The sequence below is a fragment of the Pinus tabuliformis genome, chromosome 4_1 (genome assembly GCF_031772625.1).
Source record: "Pinus tabuliformis cultivar Carrire ecotype Pingquan chromosome 4_1, CPIR1, whole genome shotgun sequence".
In the NCBI taxonomy this organism is placed as follows: domain Eukaryota; kingdom Viridiplantae; phylum Streptophyta; class Pinopsida; order Pinales; family Pinaceae; genus Pinus; species Pinus tabuliformis.
This window is the reverse complement of record NC_142303.1, coordinates 71,372,357-71,399,752: the sequence shown is the minus strand read 5'-3', so window position 1 is coordinate 71,399,752 and position 27,396 is coordinate 71,372,357. Positions and strand designations below refer to the sequence as shown.

At 40.2% G+C, this 27,396-nt stretch overlaps 1 pseudogene; it reads right to left on the bottom strand.

The window, feature by feature from the left end:
- Positions 1–27,391, bottom strand: LOC149174193 ((-)-limonene synthase, chloroplastic-like; annotated as a pseudogene).
- Positions 27,392–27,396: the final 5 nt, after the last annotated feature.

The window sequence follows — 27,396 nt, the reverse complement described above, 5'->3', positions numbered from 1 at the left end:
TTACACAGGCACAGGTTCAAGGATCATTCTGCGGACCAAATTTTTCGTCTGCATGGTGGCATTGCTAAATCCATCTCGATATAGGTAGAGGTGGTGGAGAGCTCTTTTTATGTCAAAAGCGTGTTTCCTGGTAGGCATTGGAATATAGCTATCGGGTCGTAGAAATTCCCAATTTAATTCTTTGATTACTTCATTGGCCATGGAGTTGATATGATTGAGAGCATCTTCCTCTGTTGATCCCGGATTGTCTTTCATATAACACCATATGCATGAAGCTTCTTCTCCACGAGCCTTGTCCGCCTGCATTAAGTACCATGCCAATGACAATGACAGTATTGTCATTATGAATAAGTTTCGGTCATCCTTATGTCTTTTATAATTTGTAAATTTGAATTTGTTTATTCCAAAAGTTAATATATTTCGAAATTTGTAATCGAAGTTAGGCTCACAACATCAATTATCTAGTACAAAACCAAAACCAGTGTGAAGGTCACTATACAAATTGCTTCCATCAGCAAGTGATTGGTAATACCTTGTAGCAGTGTGTGTCACCGCGTAGTCGAAGGAAGGAGGATGCCAAATCGTTGAATCTCGACGGAAAATCGATTCCCATCCAGACGCGCTCAGGAAGCGGTACGTCCAATGTGAGGATCAGTGTCAATGTCGTTGGGCGATAAGCAGCGCTAATTTTCCCGTTCTCGTAGTACTCCTCAAACGTTGGCAGGTTACCACTGGTGATCGACTTTGCTTCTTAAATATATGACTCGAGATAAGCCTCCCACTGCAAGTGCACACATTAACTAATTACCAGTACAGTACAACACTGTAACAAATAAATAAATATTAATCTCTGAAAATATATATATATATATAATAAATAAATATTAATCTCTGCAAATATATATATATATATACATGAAATGCTAGCTTCCATACAACCTTTCGAGCATAGTTGAGGGTGTCTCGGCCTTGTGTCTTCTCCGCCTCTCTGGCCATTTTAGTTAGGGCGTTGTAGAGTACCATGTACACACCTTTCATATAATCTGGAAGGTGCACTGTCTCGGAGGGATCCTATATGATCAGGAATTTATATATAAACGTTAAACACACAACTTTGGTACGGTAGAGACATTATAGACACTAACAATTATTCTTCTAAAATTCATTGAATGCCCATCACCACCTCTTGACTACTTCTGTGAAGAGTTAGATTTCGTTCATCGTTCCAAAAGTGTCGTAGATATCGTCCAGAACTGTGACTAGATAACACGTTTTGGCAAATCCCAATCTGAATGCACGATGTTTGGGGTCAGTCGCAATACAGGACTCCAAAGTGTAGTATTCCACCTGACGATGCCGGCTGAAGTCCAGTTTAGGCAAACTCGAATCCTTCCACCATCTAAAGATATCATGGATTTTAAAATTATGACCATCGAATCAACGTCTGTCCATGAAAAAGAAATCTAACAACACAACTCATCACTTGGAGATACATTGTAACTCTTTTAAATGTAAGGAGCGAAAGATGTTGAATTCCAATTTGGCGAGGTCTAAAAGTTTGTCGCCATCCATATATTGTGGCCTGGAAAAGGAAATGTAAAAGTTATAAAACATTGCGGTCTGGAAAAGGAGATGCAAAGTATGAAATGAAAGCCCTATATAGAGGAAATGAATTTGAAAATCATTACTGAGTGAAGAAGATATCTTAACTAGGGACGAATGGAGGGCGAACAACGAGGGTTTCAGATAGTTGCAGAGGTTGATCTACATGGAAGGACGCAGAGGAGGGAGCTCCACTCCCTCCTATAAGGAGGTCGTAGCCAGCAGAGGCAAGAAACCTCTAGAAAATGCCAGAGGTACTACTGAGGAAGGGAAAAGAAATATGGAAGAGGAAATAGAAGGAACCAAAACTAAGGAAAATAATAGCACAAAAGGAAAGGAGGAAGAAGACAAAACACAGGGACCTAAAGACAAAAAACAAAAGGGACCTTGTAAGCCCAAAGCTAAGATCACACCCAGAGTAGTTTTAAATGATCTTGCTCTGCAGGCGCACAAGGATCACCTGTGGACTTATGCTATCATCTATAAATTCATGGGATTATGGCCCACTGAAAAAGCTTTACAGATGTGCATCAAATACCACTGGAAACCTAAAGGGAGCATTGACCTACATCTTGGGTCAAAGGGATTCTTCACTGTGGTGTTCACAAATATTGAAGACAAAGACAAAGTGTTTGAAGGAGGGTCCTACTTCTATGCAGCAGCTGGCCTCTATATGCATCGATGGATGATGAATTTTGTTCCGGAGCATGAGACTTTTACTTCGGTACCAATCTGGGTAAGGCTCTATTCTCTACCTCTTGATTACTGGAAAACTGAATCGTTAGCTGCCATGGGCAATAAATTATGTCGTTTTTTCAAAGCTTCTGAAGCCACAAGAAGAAGAAAATATACTTCCTTTGCAAGGATATGTGTGGAAATGGATCTATCCGGAGCTCTTCCGGATGAGGTAATCTTGGAAGTTTTTTATGAAGAATGGGTGCAAGCAGTAGACTATGAGCATATTCCATTCAGATGCCATAGATGCCATGAACATGGACACCTATTCAGATATTGCCCGCTCAGTAAAGTAGAAAACAAGAGCAAAGCTAACACAATGAAGGACACTAATAGCCTTCAAAAAGTGGTGAATAGAGGAAAAGGTGGCAAAAGAGGGACAAGGCAACATCAAAATCAAGGGCAACAGGTCAGTCAGAACAAGTTTCAAATTCTTGAAGAGGATGAAGAGATTACAAAAGAAAATCAAGTAATGCAAGGAAGTCCTGGGGAAAAGGAGAAAGAAGAAAACCATGAACAAACATAGGATATTGATAATCAAAAAGAGACTATGATGAGTGATGTAGAACTGGAGATGGATCAGGAAATGACCCAGAGTGAAATGGAACTGGAGGACCATGAGCTACAGGAGATTCTTGACAAGGAACACCTAGATCTGGAAGGGTTCTTGATACAGGGAACCACGGGAGGGGTAGATTCGTTACCTCAAGAAGAGCTTAATAGAATACAGCAGTTGTTTTTATGGAAAAATCAGGATAAGGGGTTGGAGAAAGGAAAAAACATTGACAAGCAGGATAACAGAGGTGTGAAAACGATGAAAATAACTCCTGGATTAACAACTAGAAACCTAGGAAAGAAAAGAGGTAGAAAAAAGCAGAATGAGCTCTTGATGGAGTGTGGAAAGCTAATGATAGATTCAGGTAAGATGAAAGATCTAGCCAGCTACTCCTTTACGAATCTTGAATTATGAAGTTCACATCTTGGAATATCAAGGGTTTAGGTAGTAAAAGAAAGCAGAGAATGCTTAGTAATAGAATGAAACAAGCAATGTTGGATATAATCGTCATCCAGGAAATGAAATGTTCCATTCAAAAATTAAGACAAATTCATAGCAAATGGCTCAGTAGATTTGAGTTTTAGAAGTCAAAGCAGAGAATGCAATAGGGGGCATACTCACTCTTTGGAACCCCCGAAAAATTGGCATAATAGATGCTGAGGCATCTAGGAATTATTTATCAGTAATTATTCAGCCTGTAGGAGATAGGGATACCGATATGGTCACGAATGTTTATGGCCCTCAAAGAATAGATGATAAACTCAGGTTTCTAGACTCCCTTGTGGATCTTAGGGATAGACATGCAGGAATACCTTATATCGTGGGAGGGAACTTCAACATGATCAAATCTCTTTTGGAGAAAAAAGGGGGAACCAAAGCTCTAAGTAAAGACTCTTTAGCATTTCAAACCTTTACAGTTAATTTGAAACTAGTTGATATTGATATGAACAATGGCCTCTTTACTTGGAATAACAAAAGAGGAGGATAGTCTCATGTAGCCTCCAAGTTAGACAGATTCATTATCTCAGAGGATCTTATGCTTATAGATAAGGAAGTAATAGTGAGAGTTCTCCCCTTCGGAGTCTTTGATCACTGGCCGGTCCAATTGGAGATCAAGGGCATAGGTACTTCCAGGAACAGACCTTTTAGATTTGAGAATATTTGGCTTTCCCACCCAGAATTCATCAACAATATTGAAAAATGGTGGTCAAAAGATTTGTAGATTCAGGGAACAAGAACGTTCCTTCTACATAAAAGACTAAAGAACATCAAGCTCAAGCCTAAAGATTGGAACAAGAATGATTTTGGCAACATTTTTGTGGGAAAAAAATCTGTTGAAAACAAAATGCAGGATCTCAACCAAGCTCTGATCATGGAAGGCTTTGATAAAGTCAAAAGTGATCAAGTTGATAAACATCATCAAGAATGGGAGAATCATTGTAAACAAGAGGAAATATTTTAGAGACAAAAGTATAGAGTTCAATGGCTAAAAGAAGGAGAGCGTAACACTAAATTTTTTCACAGATCCACCATGGTTAATAAAGCTCACAACAGAATCTCTTCGATCAAGAATGAGGATGGGGAGCTTCATATCTCCCATGAGGACATAGAAGCTGTGTTAGTTCAGCACTTCCGAGGCATAACTTAGGAAAACAATTCAGACAGAGAACATTTCATCAGGGATGTAATTAGAAACATCCCTAAGCTGGTGTCTAGAGAGGACAATTTCAACCTTAACAGGCCAGTAACTGAAGAGGAGGTCAGTGAGGTCCTCAAAGATATGTAGAATGGCAAAGCACCAGGTCTAGATGGTTTCAATGTGGATTTTTTTAAAGCTTGCTAGAATATTGTTAAACAGGATAATTTGAATGTAGTGGAGGATTCGAGGTTGAACAAAACTATTCTGAAAGTGCTCAATACCTCCTTCATCTCCCTGATCCATAAACAGGAAATTGCTTAAACACCTGATAAGTATAGACCCATAGCTTTATGCAACGTGGTCTACAAGATAATATCCAAGGTAGTGGCCAACAGACTCAAACCTCTACTTCCTACTCTAGTTTCAGGGGAACAATCCAGTTATGTTGAAGGCAGACAAATTCTAGATAATATCATTCAAGCGCATGAAGTGGTTCACTCGTTAACTAGCAAGAGGCAAGTTGGAATGATCATGCAATTGGACATAGCCAAAGCTTATGATAAGGTGAACTGGACCTATATCAAGAAAGTTCTTATTGCTTTTGGATTTGATCATAACTGGGTCAGATGGGTTATGGCCCTGGTGACTTCATCCAACTTTTCAATATTGGTGAATGGATCTCCCTTTGAGATTTGTATTCCTTCTTGAGGCCTCAGGCAGGGAGACCCGCTCTCTCCCTTTCTTTTCATCCTCATGATGGAAGGACTTGGTCAGTCTATAAAATATGCTAAAGTAACAGGTAAGATTAAGGGCCTTCAACTAACTGAGAATGGCTAGGCACTAACTCATCAACCATTTGAAGATGATACCATGTTATAGGGAATCCCTACAGTCAAAGAAGCTACAGCCTACAAACAAATCTTGAATGACTTTGCCATGCCTAAAGGTATGGAAGTTAATCTCTCCAAATCAAAAATATTTTTCTTTAATACAAATATTGCTATTCAGAGAAATATCTCCAGAATTATAGGCTTTCAAAGGGATTCCCTCCCCTCAAAATATTTGGGAGTTCCTCTAACTGCTAAATCGATGCACAAGAGCATTTGGGAACCGTTGATTAATAAGATGCAGGATAAAGTCAGAAAATGGAACATCAGATCTTTAAATCTAGCTGGTAGGTTGGTACTTACAAAGGTTGTACTGCAATCAATTCTTGTTTTCATGTTATCAGCACTCCAAGCTCCAAAAGGAGTCTTACAGCAATTCAGAAACATCCAAAGAAACTTCCTTTAGGGTAAGGAGGAGACAAGGAAAAAATGGGCCTTAGTTTCTTGGGAAAAAATCTGTAGACCCAAGAACCACGGAGGCCTAGGCTTGGATGATCAGGAGATTCTTAGCAACGTTTTAGGGGCCAAACTATGGTGGCGTTGGGTTTAAGATCCAAAGGCTCAATGGGAAAGTATCTGGAAAGAAAAATATGCCAGCTCCTGGCAAACTAGTGATCTCACAAGAATGTCTGGAAATATAAAGGGCTCATACCTCTGGAACAAAGCCTAGGAGAACAGAAGCCTAGTACAAGAAAATAGTTTATGGGAAATCAGAGAAGGAGATCTAGCTCTATTCTGGGAGGATAAATGGCAACAAGAACCAACACTGATAAAAGAGGAATTTTTAGGCCTTAAGCACGAGACAGATAACCAAGGATTAAATAAGGTAAAGGATTTCTGGGATCATACTCATCATACAGGAAAGTGGATAATCTAGAGAAACATTGATTGCAGAGATGATAGCCCCTTGAAAACAAAAGCAGAGGCACTCATGAGAATGTTGGAACAAAGGATGATCTTAGTAACAGGGGGGCAAGATCTTAGTAACAGGGGGGCAAGACCAACTAAGATGGGGCAACAATAAAGAGGGCACCTTTAATCGTAAGGAAGCAAAAGGTATTCTCCTTGAGCTAGATTCCCATGTTCTGGATAAGATCTAGCAGAACCTATAGAGGCACCAAGGGTGGATGAAGATCAAACTATTCATGTGGTTGGTACATCATAAGAAAATCTTGACTTAGGATAATATTTGGAAGAGGGGTGTTCTGGGGCCTTCTAGATGCCAGCTCTGTGAAGCTCAAGAGGAACAATGGAGCATATACTCAATAGCTGCATTTTCACCTCCTAGTTATGGGATACATTTGCTACCATTTTTCAACAAACTGATAGGGACAAAGGGATTATCATTAATACCCTAATTAATTGGAGAAGAAACTTTTCGGATTATAAATTTCCTAGCTCGGCTTAGGCCCTAACGCCAAGCTTCATTATATGGAATGTTTGGAAAGAAAGGAACAAGAGAATATTCAAGGATGAAAAGAATCCACCTCATCGCCTGCTTGAGCTGAACTTGAAATAGCTTAAGGAGACGGTGGGCACCATAGTTCGTAATCACCCTAAGAATCCTCCCTTAGAGGCTGATTTAAGAATTCTCAGGAAGCTGGGTATGCAAGGGCTCATTCCCCAAGGCCTGGATAGGAAAATAATCTCAATGTAAATGGAGAAGGATTTCTGGCATCCTCCCCCGAAAGGTTATTTGAAATACAACATTGATGGGGCGTCAAAAGGCAACCCGAGAACAACTGGTTATGGAGGGGTTTTAAGGGATAAAGAAGGAAACATTATCTCCATCTTCCATTGCCATTTAGGAAGAGTCATCAACAACATCGCTGAATTAATGGCTTTGGAGCAATGCTTAGAGTTTCTGAAGCAGGACAACTACTTGAATGTAATTATAGAAGTGGACTCTGAGTTAATCATTAACTCGGTGAGAAGAATTAGTTGCAGAATAGTGCCGAAGAAAGTCTCAAAACACTAGAGGCTAATCCAGGTTTTCCAAATAATTCAGGGTCACCTCCAAGGACTTCGCACAATAAGTTTCAGCCATGTTTGCAGAAAGGCCAATAAACTGGCAGATCTTCTTGCCAACTAAGGTGTGAGCTATACAGAAAGCAGGGTTTCGATGGAGTGGCAGGAGTTGCCTCAAAGCAGACTAAAAGCTCTTTGTTATGAGCAAGTGGGAGAGGACAGGGAAGTGTTTCAATACAGAGCCAAGGAGGCAAGTTTGAAATGACTTGTACTTAGAATGATTCACCATTGTCTTTCAGAATGCTCTTTGATGGGGGGCAGACCACTATCGGCCTCAGAAAACCCTGGTGTGCGTGGACCTGATATCTCAGGTTACCGAGTGGTCGACTAGGAGGAGTTATCACAACATTCCATGGTTTCAGGTTCAGGCAAAGAAGAAACAATGTGAGGGACGAGAATCTCATCTTTCCCAATAGCCGTAATATCCCGAATTTCCTTTCCCAGGAGGTAAAACAACTTCCATGGTGGTTTTCGGCTGATCGCATGACTCTCAAGTGGGAAATGGTTTTAGTGAATTGGAAGCGATTCCATTCAGCTTCCTACACTTGGCAGGGGGGTGGTAATGAATACCGCCCCCGTCGCACACTAATGTCCGGAGACCTTGAACCGTGCGATATTACTCTCAACCGTTGGATTTCGCTGAGCGGATCTACGAACAGGAATGATCATGGAGTTTGGTGGGGCTGGGCTGTTAAACACCGAACATCTTCGCTGGGCAATTTCTTCCTCTGTCGTTGGATTGCGCGAGGAGAATGGACGGTCTTGATTACAGATGCAAGTCCGGGGAGCTGGTGCGCGGGAGACTCCACGGTTTTTCATACGTTCTTCTGACCATATGGCACAATTATGGTTTGTATTCCAAGGGTTCCTGAGAGGGGGGGTGAATCAGTATTATCTGATTAATCAAATTTTTAAATGCTCAGAAACATATACGCTACTTCAGTTAAGTGAACCAGCGTGTACACGCTACTGTGACGAAGTAAAACAGCGTATAGGAAGAAAACTCACAATTTAGTTAGCTTATTCTTCAATTAAGTGCATCAGGACATTATTCATCTCATTAACAGTAAACATGTGCAGTAAAACAGAACAGATAAAAAGCCACACACATGAACACCAAGATATAAGGTGGAAACCCAATGTGGGTGAAAACCACCTGCTGCAAGTTGTCTCTATCTTTCTTTAATATGAAACTTCAGTTTACAATCTTTTGTACTGGTGCAGCCTTATACCAGTACGCAGGCTACAACCTGCAGAAGGCTTCAACCTTCTCTCGTTCTCCAAACTTCCTTGGAAGGGAGCTCCAACCCCCTTTGCTCTTGTACTAGCCAAGATACTAGTACGTAGGTGCTGACCTACAATCTTCCTTCTTTCAGATATCACTTTTCATACATTTTCAGACTTGGATATTCCTGAAGCACAACATTACAATCTGAAGACCACAAATCATTCAATTTCCACAACAGATCATTGAAGCATAAAACAACCAAACTTTGAATCACTGAACCACTGAACCCTGTCAATCACCAGTTACCAGAACACAGAGCAGACTACAGAACTCTGCAATAACAGTCAGACCCCACTGTAAACCCAAAATCAAGCTTCAAAAGATATACGCTACTTCAATGAGCAAAACCCGCGTATACACGCTCTTTTACCGAAGCCAACCTGCGTACAGATCATTAGATCCCGATCTATCCTTAGATCTAGTCTTCCATCAACCGATGTGATCTCTCCTTGGCTTAGATCAAGCAACCCAGAACCTGCATATCAGATCTCTTTCTCTCTTAGATATTCAAGCCTTGTCGAAAGATGATTTTGCCTAATGATCTTCTTCTCCTTATATAGTCTTAGGCCTAGCTCAATACCAAGAGCCAAAACCATAGTAACACAATACCATCAACTTCAAAACTAGGGATCGACACGCCCGTCGAGACACAATGGTCCGAAATCATAGGCACAACTTCCAAGGACTAACCACCATGGACCAAAGGAACCTTTCCACATACACGCGCTTTTTATGAATCGAACTTGCGTGTACACGCGACTTGGGCTTAACGAAACGGCGTGTATGAGCTTCCTTGGTATGCTGTACTGAGATCTGTCTTCTGATTAAGTTGCCATCACCTGTACCAACCTCTGAGCACCTGTACCATCCTCTGAGTGAGTTGCCATCAAGGACAACACTTGAATCATAATGCCAACAATCTCCCCCTTTGGACTTGATGGCAACCATCACACCAAGTCACTCTCCCCCTTTGACATCAAGGGCAAAGGGCTGTGCTCCCCCTGAGGACATGCTGATATCTCTGTTTGGCTGTGCTGACTTGTGCTCCCCCTGACCGAAGGCCAGATCTGCAAAAGATGTTCTTCAACAAGAACCAAGCCTTATACACCATAAGGGACCTTCCTATCACCAAAAGACTCAATACATACATCCATACTCCCTACCAAGAGGGGACATAACAGAAACAACCAATTATATTACAGCATTCATCCCAGGCATAGTGGGGAAACCAACAAAGGCCGTTACATGACCTTGATACCATAAAAGAGATATGACAAGAGAGATACATGACATAGAGACAACAGATCTAGACCAAGACTTAGGAAAGACACCAGCAGCATCTGATTAAACATCTTGTTAGATCAGGAACCAGAATTTCTTTCTGAGCTCCTTCTCCTGAAACCAACAACCAAAACATCTGAATGCCAACAATGCTTTATGAGACTTTTGAGCTGCTCCCCCTGAACCTGTGCCTGTTGCACTCCCTGAAACTGTGCCTGAAGAATTCTGACATTCCTATTGCTGTTCAGAACTTCAGAGTTTTCCCTTGCTGTTCAGAACTTCATATACGCGTTTTATCCTGTACAAAACAGCGTATGTACGCGGATATTCTTTCTGCAACAAGCGTCCAGCATACACGCGACTTACCCAGCATGAATCCGCGTGTATACGCACATATCTCTTCCGTAACCTGCGTATACCAACTTTTCTAGAGAACAAACAAACTTCAACAACAGGATGAAGCATCAACTACTCCCAGCTTTTGTCTGAGATATTCAAAAGTTTCCCTGGGCAGTGGTTTTGTGAGAATATCAGCAACTTGCTCTTTAGAAGGAACATACTCCAACTTGACCTTCTGCTCAAGCACTTGTTCCCGAAGAAAATGGTACTTGATTGGTATGTGCTTGGTCTTTGAGTGCATGACAGGATTCTTTGAAATGCTGATTGCACTTGTATTATCACATAAGATAGAGACAGGTGGAGTGCAAGTGATTTGAAAGTCCTGCAAGGTCTGCATCATCCAAAGAAGTTGTGTGCAACAAGATGCTGCAGCCACATATTCTGCTTCAGCTGTAGATAAGGCAATCGAACTTTGTTTCTTGCTGAACCAAGATACTAATCTGGAACCCATGAAGAAAGCACCTCCACTTGTGCTTTTCCTATCATCCACACTTCCAGCCCAATCTGCATCTGTGTAAGCATGAAGAGTGAGATCAGTATTTCTAGGATACCATAAGCCATAGTTTTGGGTCCCTTGAAGATATTTGAAGATTCTTTTGACTGCCTGAAGATGAGTTTCCTTTGGGTTGGCTTGAAATCTTCCAACCATTCCTACTGCATGTGTAATATCTGGTCGAGTACCTGTCAAATAAAGCAAACTCCCAATCATGGATCTATAAGTGGGTTGGTGGACTGCTGCTGATTCATCATTTGCACTGAGGCTGCATCCTGTAACCATGGGTGTACATACTGGCTTTGACTCTTCCATGCCATACTTCTTCAAGATCTGCTTGAGGTATTTGGTTTGAGACAAGAAGATACCTCCTTCACTTTGTTGGATTTGCAATCCAAGAAAATATGTCAATTCTCCAAGAAGTGACATTTCGAATTCTTTCTGCATAACCACGGCAAAGTTTTGACTCATGGTCTCTTCATTGCTGCCAAAAATAATATCATCTACATAAACAACAAGAATTAGCAATTTGTTATTTTCAACTTTTATATAGAGATTGCTATCTGCTGATCCTTTTGAAAAGCCTTGTTGGTGAAGATATTTGTCCAACCGATAGTACCAAGCCCTTGGAGCTTGTTTGAGCCCATAGAGTGCCTTTTTCAATCTGCATACAAGGTTTGGATCATTTCCAAGAATGAACCCATCTGGCTGCTCAATATATACTTCTTCTTCTAAGTCTCCATTCAGGAAGGCTGATTTTACGTCCATTTGAAATACCTTGAAGTTTTGAAAGCTTGAGAGAGCAAGGAACATTCGGATGGCCTCTAGTCTTGCCACAGGAGCAAAGGTCTCTTCAAAATCTATTCCTTCTTGCTGTGCATACCCTTTACAAACAAGTCTGGCCTTGTTTCTAATTACTTCTCCATTTTCATTTAACTTATTCTTGAAGACCCATTTTGTTCCTATTACATTCTTATCTTTTGGTCTAGGAACTAATTCCCAAGTGTTGTTCCTTTCGATTTGCTCAAGTTCTTCATCCATTGCTTTGACCCAACATTCATCTTTGCATGCTTCTTTCACATTTTGTGGTTCAATGGAGGAGAGTAGAGCCAAGTAGCTTGAAGCTTCTGCAAGTGTCCTTCTTGTTTGTACTCCTGCTTCTTTCTGCCCCACAATCTGAGTTTCTGGATGATTCTTTTGGACATATCTGGATGGAGTCTTCTCTTCTATTCTTGTCTGCTCCACTGGTTCTTCTTGAGATTCTTCTTCTTCTTGAGGTTCTTCTTCTTCATCATTTCGCCTTTGAGAGTAACCTTCATCTTCTTCAATGTCTTCATGATGAACTTGCCTAGGAATATATCCCTTCTCATCAACCACTATATCAATACTGTCAACAATTCTGCCAAGTCTTTTATTGTAGCACTTGTATGCTTTGCTATGTGGAGAATAACCAAGAAGAATGCCCTCATCTGCTCTAGGTTCAAGTTTGCCAAGTTGCTCATCAGTGTTCTTAATATAACATTTGCTCCCAAAGATTTTGAAATGCTTCACGGAAGGAGTTTTACCACTCCAAAGCTCATGAGGTGTTTGAGTGCTGTTTACTCGGACATTTGTTTTGTTAAGAATGATAACAGCAGCATGTGCAGCTTCACCCCAGAAGGTTGCAGGAGTACCTGATTCATCGAGCATAGCACGAGCCATTTGTTGGATAGTTCTGTTCATTCTTTCCACAACCCCATTTTGCTGAGGAGTTCTAGCTGTAGAGAATTCTCTTCTTATCCCATGTTCATCGCAGAAATCGAAAAATTCATTTGATGTGAACTCCCCACCTCTGTCAGATCTGAGGCACTTAATTTTGTGTCCTGATTCATTTTCAGCCAATGCTTTGAAGGATTTGAATTTTTCGAATGCTTCATCTTTGTGCTTCATAAGCCCTAACCAAACAAACCTTGAGAAATCATCAATGAATAATATCAGATATTCTTCTCCTCGAGGTGTCCTTTTCCTAAATGGACCACATACATCTGTATGGACTAGCTCAAGAGGCAAGCTAGCTGATCCTTCCTTCTCTGGAAAGTTAGTTCTGGTTTGCTTTCCAAACTGACAAGATTTGCATATGGTGTTGTCTGGAATTTTGATATCTGGGAGATCGCGAACTGCCTGATATTTGCATGCTTTCCTTATTTGTGAGAAGCTTAGATGTCCCAACCTTCGATGCCATAACCAGTGCTCTTCATCCTTGCTAAGATAGCATTGTTGTTGTCCTTCTTCAAATATGTACAGATTATTTGGAGTTCTTTTGCCTTTGAGAACTGTTTTACCTGTATCAAGATCACGAACAAGACATCCATTCGATCTGAAAATAACTTCGGTTTTTTGATCACACATCTGGCTGACACTTAGAAGATTATGCTTCAATCCATCAACATACAAAACATTTCCAGCCTTAACCTTTTCTTTCAAAGGAGCAATACCTTTTCCTTTTATAGTTGCAGGAGTATCATTTCCAAAAGAAACTTTCTTTCCCTTTTCTAAAGTAGAATAAGATTCGAGTTTTTCTTTATCACCTGTCATATGTTTCGAACATCCACTGTCAATGTACCATAGATTTTCCTGTCCTTCTGCATAAAACGCTATCCCACATCTTTCTGTCTGAGGTTCTTTTATTCTCCATTTTTTGGTGCTCGTGGCTTGTTCCTTTTTCTCCTGAAACCTGCTCCTGCATTCAGACTCTTTATGACCAAAATTATTGCAAATAGAACATTCAACTTCATTTTCAAGAACTGAAAAGTTGTTATAGGTCCTCTTTGTAATCCCTGTCATACTTCTTTGTTTTTGAGCTTCCCTAGTCATGATTGTTTTATATGCAACACATTGAGCTGCTTTGTGACCAAAGTTATGGCAAGAAAAGCATTGTCCATTGAAGAAGCTTCTGCGGTTATTGAATCTACCAGCCAACTGATTGTAATTTCTATTTTCATCTATTCTTGTGCCAAACTGAGAAGATTTTACCTGTGGTTGGTTGTAGCTTTTGTTCACCCTTAAGAAGGATTGTCCCTGATAGTTTCTATTTGTAATTCGTCCCTGCTTTACCTGATTATCTTCATTGTTCTTCTGCTCATTTCTTCTTGCTGCATCAAGATAACTTTTTGAGGTGGATGCTTGAGAGGTTTCTCCATTATAGCCCAAACCTGTCTTGTTTAGAGGAGACCGCTGCACATTGATAATCTCATCCAAAGTTTCAGATCCTTTGACAAACTTAAGATTAATAGTTTTTGTTTTCTCAATTTCTTTTCTGAGACCAACAATTTCACCTTCTAGTTTTTCAAGATGTTTTTCCTTTTCATCAATTTGAAATTGCAAAGTATCAATGATCACACTCTTTTCTTCTATGCATCTCTTGAGTCTAGTAATTTCATTATAGAGATTATCCACATCTACAGCATCCTCATAATCATCATCTTCAAATGCCATTAATAGCTTATATTTATTACCTTATTCATCTTCATCACTGTTTGATAAGCCATCACTATCTTCATGGGTGTAGTAGCTTTTCTTATTTGCACTTTGTTTCTTATTCCATCTAGCAGGTTCTTTTCCTTTATCCTTATTAGGACATTTTGCAGCATAATGACCTACTCTTCCACAAGCAAAGCATTTGAAAGGTAGCTTACCTCTGAACCTTCCAGCACCCCTTTGAAGATTTCTGACAAAGTTTGATTCTTCTTCCTCTTCTTCTGGAACATGGCCTGCTTCATAGTAATCTTCTTTTCTTGATGCCTTAAAAGCAGCTTCCCTTCTGTCTGATGGACCTCCCTTTCTCATTTCATAAGCAGTTAGAATTCCATGTAGCTGAGACATAGTGAGAACTTTGAGATTTTCCTTTTCTTCTATTGCAGATACTTTAGATTCAAACTTGGGGGATAATGATCTTAGAATCTTTTGAACTACTATAGTCTCTTTTATTTCTTCACCCAGATTTTTCATACAATTAACAATCTCATCTACCCGAAGAAAATAATTAGCCACACTTTCATCATTATACATCTTGAGGGTCTCATATTGAATCCTGAGAGTTTGAAGTTTAGCTTGCTTTACCTGTTCATCTCCTTCATAGCTAGTGATCATTTTGTCCCATATCTCTTTTGCTGATTTGAAGTGCATGACCTTCATGAATTCTGTTTGAGATATACTTCCTAATAGAGTACTGACTGCTTTTGCATTTGTTTCATATGCCTTTTTCTCAGCTGGATCTGTAGGAGTAGCTGAAGGAAAAACATAGCCTGTTTCTACAATGTCCCAAACTTCTGTACCAAGAGATTGAAGATATGCAGTAACTCTTACCTTCCAATAATTGAAATTTGTTCCATCAAAAACCGGTGGCCTGATTGATGCTTCTTTCTCGTAGTTGCTCATGATGAATGATCTTCCTTCAAGCGATCAAGCTTCTCTGAAGGACCTGCTCTGATACCAATTGTTGGAAATAATACTGAGAGGGGGGGTGAATCAGTATTATCTGATTAATCAAATTTTTAAATGCTCAGAAACATATACGCTACTTCAGTTAAGTGAACCAGCGTGTACACGCTACTGTGACGAAGTAAAACAGCGTATAGGAAGAAAACTCACAATTTAGTTAGCTTATTCTTCAATTAAGTGCATCAGGACATTATTCATCTCATTAACAGTAAACATGTGCAGTAAAACAGAACAGATAAAAAGCCACACACATGAACACCAAGATATAAGGTGGAAACCCAATGTGGGTGAAAACCACCTGCTGCAAGTTGTCTCTATCTTTCTTTAATATGAAACTTCAGTTTACAATCTTTTGTACTGGTGCAGCCTTATACCAGTACGCAGGCTACAACCTGCAGAAGGCTTCAACCTTCTCTCGTTCTCCAAACTTCCTTGGAAGGGAGCTCCAACCCCCTTTGCTCTTGTACTAGCCAAGATACTAGTACGTAGGTGCTGACCTACAATCTTCCTTCTTTCAGATATCACTTTTCATACATTTTCAGACTTGGATATTCCTGAAGCACAACATTACAATCTGAAGACCACAAATCATTCAATTTCCACAACAGATCATTGAAGCATAAAACAACCAAACTTTGAATCACTGAACCACTGAACCCTGTCAATCACCAGTTACCAGAACACAGAGCAGACTACAGAACTCTGCAATAACAGTCAGACCCCACTGTAAACCCAAAATCAAGCTTCAAAAGATATACGCTACTTCAATGAGCAAAACCCGCGTATACACACTCTTTTACCGAAGCCAACCTGCGTACAGATCATTAGATCCCGATCTATCCTTAGATCTAGTCTTCCATCAACCGATGTGATCTCTCCTTGGCTTAGATCAAGCAACCCAGAACCTGCATATCAGATCTCTTTCTCTCTTAGATATTCAAGCCTTGTCGAAAGATGATTTTGCCTAATGATCTTCTTCTCCTTATATAGTCTTAGGCCTAGCTCAATACCAAGAGCCAAAACCATAGTAACACAATACCATCAACTTCAAAACTAGGGATCGACACGCCCGTCGAGACACAATGGTCCGAAATCATAGGCACAACTTCCAAGGACTAACCACCATGGACCAAAGGAACCTTTCCACATACACGCGCTTTTTATGAATCGAACTTGCGTGTACACGCGACTTGGGCTTAACGAAACGGCGTGTATGAGCTTCCTTGGTATGCTGTACTGAGATCTGTCTTCTGATTAAGTTGCCATCACCTGTACCAACCTCTGAGCACCTGTACCATCCTCTGAGTGAGTTGCCATCAAGGACAACACTTGAATCATAATGCCAACATATCGGCCTCAGAAAACCCTGGTGTGCGTGGACCTGATATCTCAGGTTACCGAGTGGTCGACTAGGAGGAGTTATCACAACATTCCATGGTTTCAGGTTCAGGCAAAGAAGAAACAATGTGAGGGACGAGAATCTCATCTTTCCCAATAGCCGTAATATCCCGAATTTCCTTTCCCAGGAGGTAAAACAACTTCCATGGTGGTTTTCGGCTGATCGCATGACTCTCAAGTGGGAAATGGTTTTAGTGAATTGGAAGCGATTCCATTCAGCTTCCTACACTTGGCAGGGGGGTGGTAATGAATACCGCCCCCATCGCACACTAATGTCCGGAGACCTTGAACCGTGCGATATTACTCTCAACCGTTGGATTTCGCTGAGCGGATCTACGAACAGGAATGATCATGCAGTTTGGTGGGGCTGGGCTGTTAAACACCGAACATCTTCGCTGGGCAATTTCTTCCTCTGTCGTTGGATTGCGCGAGGAGAATGGACGGTCTTGATTACAGATGCAAGTCCGGGGAGCTGGTGCGCGGGAGACTCCACGGTTTTTCATACGTTCTTCTGACCATATGGCACAATTATGGTTTGTATTCCAAGGGTTCGAAGGTTACCTTTGTAGGGTTGGGGGTCATGTCTTAGGCGGTTAGCATTTTAATTTTCCTGGGTCCACGGTGTCGAGTAGACGTTTGTACATTATGTAAAATATTTTCTGGCTTAATGAAATAGAAGAAACAACTCTTGCTTCAGCAAAAAGGAAAGCCCTATATAGAGATTATATTATTATCGAAGACGAATTTCCAGAATTTGGCATTTGATTGAAAATAATCAGGTGCCGGTTACAATATTACAACAAAATTCTAAGTTTTATAAACTTAGGTGCAGTGACTTCAGGTGGGTGAATATATCCAAACTCTGAAGATCTCTCTTCGAAGTTCTACTTCTTTAAATCTATATTATTTTTTTCAAGCAGAGTTGCAATGATAGTTCATTGCCATCAACATATTTCAACTATCCTATTTATATTTCAACAAATCCACAAACTAAATGCATATGGAATGTTTAAATGTTAAAAAAGGAATTGAAGAGTGTGCTCCTACTTATTCTTCTTGAGCCATGGACTAGTAGGGTGTCCAAATACATCCATGTAATTCCTGGTTTCCAATCTCAGCATGTTTGTGTGCCAACCATATTCCAAAGCATACTCTATCTGCTAGTCAAATAATTGAAACAATAACATAACATCATCGCATACACATTGTGAAATGAAAAACATCACCGCAACACATCCTGAAATGAAACAGGAATGACATGATGATGTATTTGTAGTGCTCATTGTTATCATTTTGTAAGAGAAAAAGTGCAATCAAATGAAAAGAAATTGATTTATTATATTGTAATACAAAAAAAAAATGTGAATGGTATATTTATCAAGTTTTTTGGAAAGGTTAAATTTAGAAGGTTTAGAAGTAAGTTGTAGAAAATCTAAATTATGTTGTAAGCCTATCTGAAACTTACATTACTAGACAAATTAACATGTAAATAGTGATTAAAGAAAAGCGTCAGAATATTACTCAGCTATCACTATTCAGAAACTAGAATCCATAAATAATAAATTTCACTGAACACAGTTACTATTCAATCAGCTGCAGCCTATAAATTGCAACTTTTAATAATGAAATGAGTAAGCTTCTGAGTTGTGTTTGCACCTCTGATACTCACCTCCTGTGAATGAGTGGACATGGAATCTCTTGCATGGCTTCCTTCAAATATTTTGAGAAGATTTCAGCATCTTCCATAACTTTCTCCCCAGGAAAAGCAATGAGGGAAGCACGATATAAATTAAGAGAACTTCTAATCTCTCCCTCTGTTTTACTAGGAGATCACGTAAACTATCCATTTTGATTTTGGAAATCCTTCAGAACCTCTGAAATGAATACAATCTTTTAATGACAACCATTAAGAAAAAGACCATGCAATTTGACAGAGTTCAAAATAAAATTTAGATGGCAGCTTGGACTATGTTTGACTAAGTTTGAAAAAGGTGAACTATGTATGTCCATGGGCTAAGTGGGGAAGCCGAAGTAACCCACACATTGATTCAATACTCCCCAAAAGGCCAAGGCCCTATGCTATCAATGAACCAAAACAGAGAAGCTGGAGTTCTACCAGTGTGTCACCAAGTGTTGTAGCGACTACAACCATCCTCCAAAATTTTTGCCTCCATCCAATTTTGGAGCCTCCATTGAGAGTTTTACTTGATGACTACACGCACTCGGGTTCACTCTATGAGCTCGTGTGAGTCCTCACACCCACCTTGTGTGATCATTCCACCCAAGTTTTTGCATGTTGATTTCATTGTCATGCTTGCGACCATGTTCTGGTTGTACTCAAGGTTTTTGCTTCACGTGTACATGTTGTGTTCACTATGTAAACATCTGTCGCACTCACACACGGAGTCACATACACTGTCACACAAGCATTGTCATGGTTGACCAAGCTTGTCGTTCACACCATCAGTCAGTCATGTTGAGCATGTGTGTCTGGATGGTTTGAGTCGTCTCGAAATCGATTCATGTAAGTGTGTGTTTGCAAGATCACGTATGCATCTTTCAATCGTTCACACACTTAGTCACTTCACTGAAGTTATGACGACCAGATTCCCCTTTGAAAGTCAGACCATCACCCCGCCATCAACTCAATCGACTGTCACCCAGAACAGTCTAGAAGCACCAAGCACGCCATTTCAATCTGCGCTACTCGTAAGTGAATCAATCAACCTTCATGCTGGTCAACTAAAGAGTTTGACCCAACAGACACCCCAAGATTGACTCCCCTTAAAAATTGCACAGAGGCTGTAGACCTTACCCACTCCGCTGACTAAGAAAATTACACAGACAGGCCGGACACACACCAAGTGCTCGTCCCTATCTCCCTCAGATAGTTACGTATTTTTTCTAGCCAACCCTCTTGACAGTCGACCGACTGCTCACCCAGAAAATTGTGCAGTTTTCATGAGAAAGTCCTCTGTTTCCCAACAGTCTGCTCAACTCAAAACTAAACAAATGTGAGTAGAACGCCAACCTCCCAGTATCATTGCACTTTTTCCCTCTAGTAGCTCCTAGTAGTTGATTGCCAGTTCCCCTGAGGAATTGTGCAATTTTTGCTTCCAGTGACCCAACAGCTGCCTGCCAGTTCCCCTCAGAAATTGTGCATTTTTTACTGTTAGAATTCTACTGCCTGCTTGTTCCAGAAATTGCACAAATTTTTCCTGCCAAACCTTCTCGTAGCCCACATTGTTCCTCCCAAAAACTGCGCAGTTTTTTCCTCCAGCTGAGCTAGACCTTGCAAACAGTCATTGTCGATCCGGATTGCCCATCTTCATCACCCATTGACTCATGCGATATTTTCATTAGCGGTTCCCAGAGCCTCCATCCTATCTCACAACCTTGTCTCTTATCCCGGTCGCCCGCATCTGAAACGATCATGCATCATGGTAGACTAGGAGGTTTTTAGATTTGATGTCATCTCGTCATGGGTGACTGCAGATACAGGTACACAAACAAACATGGTGCGATGAAAGATGGGATGATCGAAGGGAGCACATGCAGAAGGACATGTTCGCCAACGGACAAACAAACGATGCATGCAAATGGATGTGCTCGTGAAGGGATGATCATGAAAAGATGTGTTCACGGACGGACGGACGAGAAAACATGCAAAATGTGTTCACAGATGGACGGATGGACGAACATGCATTATTCGTGAACAGATGAACATGTCAAGCCTTCCAACATACAAGCAACAAGCAACGTGCGAATGAACATCAAGCGAACCAAATGACCATTGAAGACTCCGCTCATGTTGCCATGTGGAGGTGTTGTGACACACCATGAGGACATCCATCACCAACAAAACTGTAGCCTTACATGCACACTAGCAGGAGCACGAATGTACCATCATTGTCATGTTGAGTCTTGTCATGAGTCATGTTGTCCACATCTCTACTGTGGGCCATACTGTCAAATAATGTAATGTAACGTGGAATTCCAAGAGACCCACTTGTTCTACAAAAAGCCATGGAAGTCCAACAGTCATGAGGGTAATCGAACAGTCACAAGGGTCAATTTCACCCTTGGCTATAAATACCCCCTCATTTGTACATGCAAAGGACTTTTCACCTCAGATCCTCCCACATCACCTTGAGAGTCTGTAATATTTTATTTGAGGAGTAAGTAGTGGCTCCAACTCCTCACTCACGAGGTTAGTGATGTATGGTGTAATGATGTGTCTTGGAACTTTCTCTTAATTCAGAATCCTGCTAACATGCCAACACATTTTCACACATGTATTGTAACTGTTGTAAGACTAATCTCGAACACTTGAAATGCATGTTGCTTTAACATGTGTTTAACACTTGAACTAATTCACTTGTTGTAATACATATATTTTAATGAAAATGTGTTGTATATGCTATTAACTTTGTCTCATCCCTGTTAACTACTCTCCTTGACATCTGACAAGCCTTTCACATAAAAATTGCTATAACAACCATTGCACTCGCGTGGACTAATCCATTGAGTGTTATACGTGTTAACTTCCTTGTGTGTTGTGATTGTCGCATCCGTGTGGACTGTTTCTTCGGAAGTTGTACACGTCTTGTTGTGTTGTGTTTTCTCAGTAGAGTTGGGGCTTCACCCAATAGACTTGGGACTCACTCCCACCCTCTCCCTCTATGGTGAAAGAACCATTGACACAAGTGACACTTACAATCACCAGGCACATGAACCTCACTTCTCAAAAGACAAAGCAAACTACTCTCATGTGCTGACAAGTAAGAGTTGAGGCAAATATTTAAGATAATGGAAACCGGGACATCATACCAGATGCGACTCCCACACCAAACGATGTGAGATCTAGTTGGGACTTCATACTAGGGTCATCCCCTGAATGTTGGTGGGTCCAGCACCATCAACAGGTTCTAAAGCTTATCATTTTAAACATCATGGAAAAGATTCTCGTCGGTCGAAATACTCACGTTTGTCAAACTCTTTTGAAAATCATCGACTTCTGATCCTTCTTGTGAATATTGTAATGCTAATCATTTTCCTTATGGCACAAGCTATCCTCTTGAGTATTAATGAATTTGTAAGTCATTTGGTCAATCAAATCCCTCATATTGATAGATTAATTTCCCATGTTGATACAAAGGTTGAATTTGATTCAACGCATGTTGAGTCATTGTATATTGATTGGTTTCTTGTATTTCATATACTAGCATTCATATATAATCCTTATAATTGGATTCAAGGTAGTGATGTTTCACATTCAACCTGTGAGGAGATTGATTTTATTATTCAAATAATTTGTGAAGCTACTCAAATTAATCCATCTTTATGTTCAAATAATGGAAAATATGATGATGTCTTAATCAACCCATATGATCATAACTTTGCCCTTAAGACTTGTATTTCAATTGATTATTTTCCCATTAGTTTATCTGATGATAATTGTTTTAAATTTGTTGATTCCATCAAGACCATAAATCCTTATGATTCATGATTTCATTTTTCATGTACTTTTCAAGTAGTTGAAGCACTTCATCTATTGTCAATGTTTATGTCAGGCCTTCATGATTTTGATAAGCCTTTTGAAAATGATTAGACTCATTTTCTCTTACAAGATTATCCCCTTGATTCCATGCCATTAATTGAAAAATAATTTCTCAAGGATATTAGGGTTTTCAAGAGGATTTTTTTGTATTTCATGATTGAATCTATAATTGACTCGAACAATCTTACTTAGCAAGCTCTATCTCTAATAATAAGCTTTGATATTCCTTGATGTTTTCTAAGGATAATAACATTAATGAAGGTATATTTGCAAGAATATTTCATGGTTGGTATGATTTTTGTTCTAACCCAAAAGGTAAGGTTACAAGATAGTTAAGGATAGTTGTTATGGCACATGTTTCTACCTTTAACAAAGACCTTCTATCTTTTGTTCAAATTATTCATGAACATATTTTTAATTTTGCACATTTCTTTATATTTCTTTCAATTGCTCATATTTTTGTATTTACAGGTTGGAAGCAACTTGAGTGGCTACATTGGAAATTTCAGTACAATTAACCCTAAACTTCTATCTAGTTAGATAAGGAGTAGGTCTAGTTTCATTTTAGTCTTCTTTTACATTGCATGGACCTTGCATTGCGCTCCGCATCTAGTGTTTTTATTTTCTTTTTTTCTTGCTTCCATCTTGCATGTTGTTTTTAATTTTAGTCTTCCATTTCCTTTATTATTTTTATTTTTTCCTTCTTGTTTTGTCATGTCTTTTATTTTGGGTTTTGTTCAATAACACCATGCATGAGATATGATTTTGCCTGGCTCAAGAGAACACTGTGAAATTTTTGTAAAGGAAATTGTATTGACAAGTGAATCTTAGCTAATATGTCTTCCTCTTCTTTGTTTGGGCCTACATATCTTTTAACGTGAACGATATTTGTACAGAAAATATGATTAATTCAACCAGAAATCCATAAGCAGAACCATGAGGCTCATATATACTTTAGAATATTCATTCCTTGACTCAATATGGTACTTGAATGGTGTTCGACATGCTGATCCAATCAAGTAGAGAAGGGAAACAGAAAACAAATGGCGAGCATGTTAATTATAGAGGTATATAACCTATCTATGAAGGAACAACTACTTTTTCTCTTAATAATTTGGGATCCATCTTCCACCTTGGTAGTATAAACACCGATAAAATTCCAATGAGCATATTGAAATAAAATAAAATAAGAGGTGAAAGAAGAGAAAGGCTTCCTATGTAGGGAGGTGAAGCAAATAACTTCGTCAGGGTACTGAACAAGCTCCCTGGAAGTGAAGGAATGCCTATGTTCCTGTAGTGACTCTAAATGGGTACTGAATAGGCTTGCTAGTAGTGGAGCAACACCATCGCTGAAATTAAGACTCTGGTCTTTTCAAACTCGCAACTAAATATTACCCTTCTCCCAGATCAAAACAATTGTGATATGGAAAGCTTCAGGGATATGTGTTCAACCAAGAAGGGGACAGGATAGAATATACTGATAACTGGGATAAATGGGGAATCTGCGGAAATCCACATAGTGAATCAATACTTCCTGAAATACTAGACCTTGTGCGTAAAGGTAAATGTTGGCTCGATGGGGCCTAACCCAGGTTCAACGCTACTTGCTTCAACCAACAAAACCCTAAATTGTTGGCCCTTTCGGCAACAACCCACGTAGCATAGGCTGTAGTCTCACCTGAAGCAGTATTGGGGGATGATAGAACCATGTTTCTGCATCTAGAGGCCTATCTGATGGGTTCCTACGCTTCTAGGGCTTAGTTTTGTCTTCACGAACTCTAACCCTTTCAAAATAGTTAATAATAATAAATCTCATACATAAAAATTATATCTTCGTGAAAGTCATTACCTAGTCATATCATGCATAAATGATCTTGATCTACCACTTTTGCACATTATATAAACATATATTCATATACTTTCAGAGACAGAGGAATACACATAATTGCAAAAGGGAACACAAATGAACAAATACGCAAAGTATGGATCAAAATTGTCTTTATTAGATGGGATCTTCAAAGTAAAATCTCTTCTTCCCACACACTCGGCTGTAGGGGCCCACACACTCACCAAGGTCTCCACGCACTCAGCTGCAAGAGCCTTCCCCTTCACCTAAGTACAAGAAATATATTTTCCTACCTTAGCTTACTTTCCCAAAACAATGATCCTCTATCTTCTTATTTTCTTCATAGAATCGCTATGACTTTTCTATTTATAGCCTTTCCTTTTACAATATCAATGTCTGTGGACCATGCGTGGGTCTCAAAACCTTCCTAACACTTAACCACCTAAGGGACTAAAGTCCCTTTTACTCTTACTATTCGCGCTTTGCTTCCACAAATCACAGATACTTGACATTTTTACAAAAAGGAAATATAAAATTTAACCCCAAGGACCCCATCCCAACAAGCTCCGAACACAAGTTGGTGACTAGTCCTTGAGTCACTCAGTTGACACTTCAATCCTTTCTTAGAGTTCGTGTAACTCTAACTTCAAAACCTACAGATCAATTATTCCCTGCGTAGCTGCCTACTGCACTTCCTTGACTAAGTTCTTTGTAGTGGGGCCTTCCACCGCAAGGCCCATTGTCCTTTGAGTCTATTGCATGCCCTTTAGTTTTCTTTGTAGAGTGATATGGATGGCCTCCTCTGTCCAAGGCTGTATTCTTGCCATAAGAATGGCCTATTTCTGATGCATCTCTTCAATTTCATTCTGAAGCTGCTTCCCTTCTAGTAGTCTCGCGAACCATTGTACAGGTGCCAAAGTGTGCGTAGTCGACCTAATCTCATTGAACTGCTGCTATTTTTCTCTAAGGTCGGTGCCAATATTCTCCAGAGTGGGGTCCTCTTATAGAGACGTCCATAGCTCCATGGCCTGCTCGAACAACTCTATGCAGTCCTTGACCGTTGCTTCTAATGTGGACATTTCTTCCTTTATAAAAGCTCCTCATTGCTCTCGAACCTCTAGTGGAGTTGTGGGCTGCAGCTTCAATTACAACTCAGAAATTTGTAGCTGTAACTCAAATTAGACTCTGTCGATTTCATCTTTGGACTCCTTGACTGATGCGACCAACTTCTGTATCTTTTCTATTGACGCTTCATCAGCTACAATATTAAGTTCAGGCAACTCATTACACCTGTTTAATTGTTGCTTCTAAGTGTTGGTTGTGCATAACAATTTCTTCCTTCTCCTTTAGTGTCTATGCCTTTTCTTTGAAGATCTTCTAGTTATTTATTTTGAATTCATTAATCACCAGCAATGCGCACTGATTCCTAACCTCAGCTCATCTAATACGCCTTGGTGCAACTCATGTAGGGTTTGGACAGGGAGTGTCGCGAGGTTGATGCCTAGATCCTTGATCTATGAAATATGGGCATTGGCCTCTTCTGAGTCGAAGCACAGGGTCCCTTCTAGCAATTTCATCAAGCAGAGAGCCAACTTCGCATTTGTGTCCAACACTATCATGCTTGCTTGATGCAATCTCGCCTAAATCCCGCTCACTTAACCTATGCTCCCTTGCAGTCGGCCTGTCTAGATCTATCGATCGCACAGATCCTTCTATACATTTCCCAGTGCCTGTTGGTAATACTACCCAAACTGGGTTCATAATTCTATTGTAGTGTCCCAAAAGTTGTTGCAAATTTCATCTAAGTCCCCTTCAGTGAGGACTAACAGATCCACCTCGTAGAATCTAGTCAATTTTTGCTTCTTTTGCAGCCCCGAGGTTGTATGCTTCCTTATTTTCCTGACCACAAAGGGGGTTCCTTGCTCCACGCCCTCGCCCCCTTTTACATCTGACCCTTCTTGGTCCTGGGTGTGCTCAGAATCAAATTGCGCAACCTCGATCGTGGTTTCCTGGGCTACTCACTCTTTGTTAGTGGCTTCCTTAGCAGAAACTTTCTCTCAAGATGAATCCTCCTAGGCCTCCTTCTATTTTTCTATTGCTAAGGTCTGCGCAATGGTACCTTTTGCTACTTTTCTCATTTTGGTGCCTGGATATGATGGGTAAATCCACTCTCCTTGCCATTTACTGACAATCTCTATGACATCTGCCTCACCAACAAGATAAGACAACTTGTGCCATATCTTCTTCAAACCCTCGCGCATAAACATATACATTATGGAAGTCAACCTTGAAGTCAACGTAGGGCTCATACTGATCATGTAAGGTAGGTGACAACCTCAGCCTTTGGCTGATCACCGTGCATAGATCCGTATCCACCAGTACCTCGAACATCTTGGTCTTTGTGGCCCATGAAATGTCTTTCGTTTCCCAGAGAGAAGAAAATTCGCTACCTCCGAAAGGTCTGATTCTTGAGGAGGAAACTGGTTGTCCTCCAACATCCTCCATGCTACTAATTCTATCAAGAGTAACAACCTGGATAATGAAATGCCTTCCCCTCATCCTAGGTCTCTCGAAAATTCTCCAAGAACTCCTTGCACAAGTATTGAGCCTAGTTGTACTAGACTCCTTTGACACATTGTGTAACCAGAGAGATCACGGGCACTAAAACCTCGTTTGTGTGACACTTCTGCATGATCATGCATGCCAATATCTATGCAGCGAACTACACTGCAGGATATGAAATGGAGCAGATGGAATATCCGCGTGACTTTTTAACTAAATTGAACTCGCTCTTCATCTAATCTGTGATTTTCTTCTCCTTCGTTTTCCCTCCAAATGCTTCTGTTGGATCCACACCTTGATAGGGTAGTGAGTTGATCGATTGGATCAACATATCTCTAATTGGGATGGGTTCTCCCAGCTAGAGACACCCATCATGCACCAAGGTGAGTAAATCCTGCTTTCTCAACTCCCATGACCCACTCCATAGGTTCTAATGATGTAACCCCAGTTTCCTCATAATATATTTTTGACAAGTATTTGGCCAGTGCAAGCTGAGGGAACTTCTCATGATCTCTAAAATCCCAATCCTCCAGCTTGAGCGTCGGAATGCAGCCCAAAAGTGCGCCTTCAAACACCACCTTCTCTCGCAGCAACGGTGTAGAGATCATAAATTTAGCATTGTCCTGGTCTTTAGGCATCTTGG